The following is a 6,177-nucleotide window of genomic DNA, read 5'->3' as shown; positions in this document are numbered from 1 at the left end:
AGAGGAAGATCCAAGAACCGAACTCCCAGACATGCACTCTCTACCCTAAGAGAGGTCCTCACCGGTGGTGGTTTGCATCCATGAGACCTGAGGAAGCACTCCAGCACATAGACTTTCCCAAATCCTGCAGGTTCTGAAGGGATGAAAGGGGCTTTGAATATGTGCACCACAATAATTATGTTTGTTTTAATGAAGCAATGCATGCTTCTGTTGTGCTGCGGTGCAAAGGCCTAATTATTCAAACACAGCCATTAGTTCCCACACAACAGAGATGACAGCAGATGTTATAAAGATAGCATCTCTTGGCCATTTGCCCACCAAGCCTGGCCACAAGGACACTTCAAAAGCAACTGCAGCTTCTGCCAGGAGCATCCCACCACATGTCCTAAAACATCAGAGCCCAAAGCTGACTTGAGACACCTGGAGGGAGATAGGGGTCAACATGGTAGTAACGGCCCTTCCTCCCCCAGCCCTCAGGTAGACAAGGTGGCGTCTGGGCCTGGTTAGCACAGAGCAATCTGGGACGCCTGGAGACCTCGGCCCTACCAGCTGTTTTCACGCAGGCAAGCAGCTCCTATCAGGACACAGAGCCTGTGTCAGGAACTTGTTTCAAACCTACAAGGCTGAAAGGAAATCATTCATTTAACTGGAAACAAGATGTGCCCAGAAACCCATCCAACTTCTTGCTGCCACCATCAGGAAAAAAATATATATATAACTAGCTGAATTTGTGTGGTATACTATTGCTCAAACTTGAGTTCTCAGAAGCAGGCACCAGCCTGCCTGCATTTTTCCTATCCCGGCCCTATGAGTAACAGTTAGGGAAACACAAAGGGCTTTAAAAAGTTCAAAGAATTAAAAAAAAAAAAAAAAAGTTGACTGCATCATTATCATCACCAAAGTGCTGAATATTTAAATTTCTATTTTAAAAAATGTTTTTAAATGAAGAGACCATGGGGATTTTTTTTTTTTTTTGTCTTTGCATCAACCATAGCGAGGAGATTTCCTGGAAATGGAGTCCCTCAAGGCCTCAGTTTCTTTGTTTCCTATGCATGTGTGCATGTGCACACATGCACGCACTCAGGCACACACACCTGTCTCTCCAGAAAGCAACCTGCCTGGAAACACGAGACCTTGAGAGAGGAGAGAGAGGGCTCAGAGGAAATTATTCTTCTTGACAAAGATTTCTGCCACCTGTGTTTGAATCACATTTCCCTCTGGTTTCACATCTCACTTCCACCAAACCATAGAAAGGATACTGCCCATAAAAATTGCAGTACAGGGACACCTGTGTGGCTCAGTGGGTTAAAGCCTCTGCCCTCCCTCAGGTCATGATCCCAGGATCCTGGGATCGAGCCCCACATCGGGCTCTCTGCTCAGTGGGGAACCTGTTTCCTCCTCCTCCTCCTCCTCTCTCTCTCTCTCTGCCTGCCTCTCTGCCTACTTGTGATCTGTCAAATGAATAAGAGTTTTTTAAAAATTGCAGTGCAAAGGGTTCCTGATTTTAAAAAAAGAAGAAGAAGGAGAAGGAGAAGAAGAGGAGGAGAATGAAAGAGAAAGAAAAAAAGTGGGGGAAAACCTTCTACCATAATAATGAGGGAAACCACACTGGTTTCCTGCTAGCAGGACAACAAAGCCAAGATCTGCCGTCACATGGATACTTCCCCCTCGGAAGTGGAAGGAGGGGGTGAAAAGGGCTAAGGTCCTACAGGATGTCCCTTCCACAGCAACATGTTGTGAAAAACTCCTACTGGGGAGGGATTTCCCAGTTTCAGTGCACTGTGGGTTTTTTTCTCTGAGGGGAAGTGTAAAAGAAAATCTAGGTAGGAATGAATTCAAAGACCTTGCTTCTTAATCCAGTAGGAGGAATGTGAACTTTAGAAAGACTACAAACTCAAGAGGGCTCTGGAAGTTTATCAATTTGAAAAAATAAGCACATGCGGTTAAAAAAAAAAACAGTAACAGTCAAATATTAACAACGTGAAGTGGCAAGGGCCTACTGGCATGGCTGGCATTGAACTTGCTGAAACAAAAGCAGTCATTGTCCTTCACTAGGACAGAAAGAATTTTACACGTCTGGAAAGGATCTTGAAATGACATTGAAATAGGTATTTTGATTGCTAGGAAGTCACAAAGTGCCATCCTGGCGGGTGGGGATATTGGAAACAGTGAAGGCCAAGTAGATTATGGGCCCATCCTGTAGTTGGGAGAGTGTGGCCCAGGTGGTTCTCAGCCTCACAGCTAGCTCATAGATGTAGGACTAAGGTTGAAATGATGGAAGGTTCTGTTATTACCCCATTTTACAGATAAGGAAACTGGGACCAAAAATTGGGTCTAAGGTAATTCAGCAAATAAACAGCACAGAAGAGCTCTGACACACAGACCTTCGAATCTTTGGACACAGTATCCTCAACTTCTACACAAAACAGCTCCATGATGTGGCCTCAGATCTGGATGCACAAATGGATGATGCTAAGAGGATGAGGTGAGTCTTAGGTCCACATTTGCAAATGCTTCCTAGCAAAGCAGCCTTCTCTCTACCTGCAGTCACAGGTATGCCCTGAAACACAGCCAGAAGCCCAGGCTCAGGGTCATGGTGGGGTGACACCACTGTCTTCATTGGGGTTCATGCCCTATTTGAAAACAAAGCTTAAGCTCAAATCCCTAGTGCCACTCTATAATCAATCCTTGACTTCCCCAGCATGTTTCCTCTGAACAAATACTGTATCCTACATTTTGTCATTTTACTTTACACATGAAAAACACGAAAGCAAAAACAGGGCAGTTGTATCTTCTGAAGTTATTGCTTAAGCAACAGGCAAGACTGGCAACAGACTTTAAGACCTCAATGAAGAGCCAAAAAAGATGCTGCAACACCCAACACATCACCTAGGTTCAGAGTGTGGGCCTGACAGGGCCTATACTACACTACCTACTCTTGAAGGCTAGCACTCTCTTTCTTCAAGAACCATGACCCAGGTAATCATGAAACTGCTCTTTAGGACCAAAGGCCAACCCATGCTCCTATGTGGGGCATGGATTCCTTTGACGGGGAGGATCACTTTCTATAGTCAGTCTTCATAGGAAGAGGCCAATCTTGGAGTGGGTTGAAATAGGGCAGTATGTTCCCCTTTGTGGGGCCAGGTGTCAGGTCCGAGGTTTCAGGGAAGGGGTAGATGCTGAGGGATGACAGCAAACTAAGGGATGTGGGACTTCCTGAAAATTCTGGAGTGTACCTTGGTGAGGGGGTCTTAGCCTCTTTGTGTGGACTACTTTGCCTTCTGTGAGGCTTATAAACTTTCTCCTCAATATAATAAAAGTACAGAATAACATAAATACAATTAAAGGAAAGCAATTATATTGAAATAGGTTGTATCCATGTACCTTTTGGTTAAGACATCATTAGGGAGACAAAAAGTACATGTGGGAAAAAAAGGTATTATGAGATCCAATTTTATAATCTCAGACTGTCATGGGCCATTTGGCTTGCTACTTCTGATAAAGGACACCTGGTTCCTATAGGATTCAGGGGTCAGAGCATCCAATTAAAAGCTGCAAAGTCCTCTGAGTATTTGCTGTAAGCTACTTAGATTCTATATTATACAGGATGCCAAAGATTAAGCTCAAAGTTAACTTAAGGTGACTTCCAAGTATAAGGATATTTGTGTGGGGTCGTATTTCTAATAAATTATATTGAATAGGTTTGTTTTTATAGGACATTAACACATTTTTTATATTATATTTCTTTTCTTATAAGGTACTCAAATCATAAATAAACCAAGGATATTCTCTCAGGAACAGATAAAAATAGGGGATCCAGGACTCAGTTTTAATTTTATTTTATACATATTCAGAGTAAGATTCTAATGGCAAACACATCCTGTTCCTTAGAAGTTTTTCAATGGAGGCTGAAAGCAGCCATATGCATCCTGGTTCCCTGAGGTCATGAACAAACACATTTACCAGGCCCACGCACCTGCTCGCCTGCTCCTGGGGAGCTCTGCTTCTTGAGAAGGGCATCTGCACTTTCAGAGGAACTAAGTACGCAAACGAGTCTGGGCCTGTAGCTGGTTGCTTCCCGTAATCACAGACCCAGACACATGGCTCTAGGGAGGAGCCAGAAGGCAACCGCCACCACACTTGGCCCCCACAACTACCATCAGGACCCTGGCATGCGGCAGCCCACCCCACCATACCACCAATCTTGTCCTGAGTCACAGGGACCAGCTCCAGTGCCAGCCACAAGATGCAACCTCCCCTCCCCACCCCAGCCCCGCTCATCACTCCCACACTCTGTGGACCACAGGCCCCTCTACCAGTACCACCCCCAATATAAGACAACAAGCAAGAAGAAGCAGATTCTCTGACCCAAAGTGCAAGCCCCCACCAGCTCCCAGTCCAGAGGGAAGCCAAGATCTCATACAGTGACTTATTGGCAGCAGCTCTTTCAAGGGAAAGAGCTTATGGTAGTGTTTCTTATTTTTTTATTAAGTCAGTTCTTCCTAGCTCTGACTGTCATGAAGCCTGAGGTCCAATCAGCTGTAACAGAGCAAACTCCCTTTCTAGTGAAACCTAGAGAAGACCCGCAGCCTCTCTGAGCTTCTGTTGTGGCCTGGAAGAATACCCCACTCACTACCCTGGGCCAGGCACTGCTGGCCTGAACTCTTCTTTACAATGTCTAATTTTTGGAGCAGGCATGAGCCCAATTTTCTCCTCATGATGACTTCCCACAGATGTGGTTTCTTTCTGCTCATGGAGGATTCGGGCATGAGGATTTCTCTGCTCTTCTCCTGAGGCCTAGTGATTTCTACATCTAAGAAAACACTTTGTAAGGTCTCCCCCAGTTCTTAGTCAAAGCACAGGGAGTTTATATACTCAAAAACTTAGGAAGAAGAGATGGAAGGAAGAAATTTCAGAAAATATCTGAGCAATGTTTAGATATCAACTGTTTCACTACTTTTCTGTTGGTGCTGTTAAATGGAAGTACTATTCCATCTGACAGATCCAAAGGCAAGAGAACAAATGTCTCATATCCATGAAAATCAGGTTTCCAAGGGAAAGTAAATGAATATTGAAGGAAAGGATTCTAAGACCAGGTAATCTCAGGGAGATATTTCGCTATAGGTACTTTATTCTGCAGAATGCAGTCACATCATCCACCTCTTCAGGGGAAGAGAGATACAAAGAATGTTGACTTTTCACTATCCTAGTCTTCAATATTACATTGCAGCCAGTCCTAACACAGAGTAGGAGGAAACACTTGTCTCTGGCTCTTGACCATATCCTGTGGGGCTCCTGGCCCCTGGTGAGGTTCATACACCTGGGTGCCTTTGAGTACTGTAGTAAGTAATCCTTGCCCAAAACCCCAGCTCTAAAACCTTGGCAAAGTCCACTTGGCTTTCAAACAGTTTTTTGTGTGTTGATGCTCTGACCTGATGCTTCAATAGGACACACACTCTAGATATTTGTGGACCAACCTTATATATATCAACAGAGCAGTTGTGGTCTATGTGTATATTGGAATATCATTCAGCCTTAAAAAAAGCAGAAGACCCTTACATATGGGACAACATGGATGAAATTTTAGGACATTATGCCCAGTGAAGTAAGCCAGTCACAGAAGGATAAATACTGCATGAGTTCCCTTATATAAGGTGTCTAAAGTAGTCAAACTCACAGAAAGTAGAATGATGGTTGCCAGGGGTTAGGGAAGGGGCAATGGGGCATTATTGTTCAGTGGTATAAAGTTTCAGTTAGCAAAATAAATATATTCTAGAGACCTGCTGTGCCACATTGTGCTTATAGTTAACAATGCTGTAATATTACAATACTGTAATGCAGTTAACAATACTGTAATACTTTACTATACTGTAAATACTTAAAAATTTGTTAAGAGGGTAGATCTCATGTTATCTGTTTCTGTCATATACATACACAAAAAACTCAAGCATAGAGAAAATAAAATTAAATTAAAAAAAAGAAAAAGAATAGAAATAAAATACTAGTGGGGGTGGGGAACCAAAAAAAAAAAAAAAAAAGCCTCAAGCAGATAGAGGAACAGCTCCTGGCATGCCCTCTGCAGCCTTGCAGAATTTGAAGTCTTCCCTCACACTGCTCTCCCTGTTTGGAAGACCCTTTCCTCCTGCTCTTCTTTCTACACTTGTGAGGTGCCTGGGC

Source organism: Mustela putorius, unplaced genomic scaffold, assembly GCF_011764305.1.
Source record: "Mustela putorius furo isolate JIRA1106 unplaced genomic scaffold, ASM1176430v1.1 tig00000056_pilon_pilon_pilon, whole genome shotgun sequence".
Classification (NCBI taxonomy): domain Eukaryota; kingdom Metazoa; phylum Chordata; class Mammalia; order Carnivora; family Mustelidae; genus Mustela; species Mustela putorius.
Note: the sequence above shows the minus strand (reverse complement) of the source record.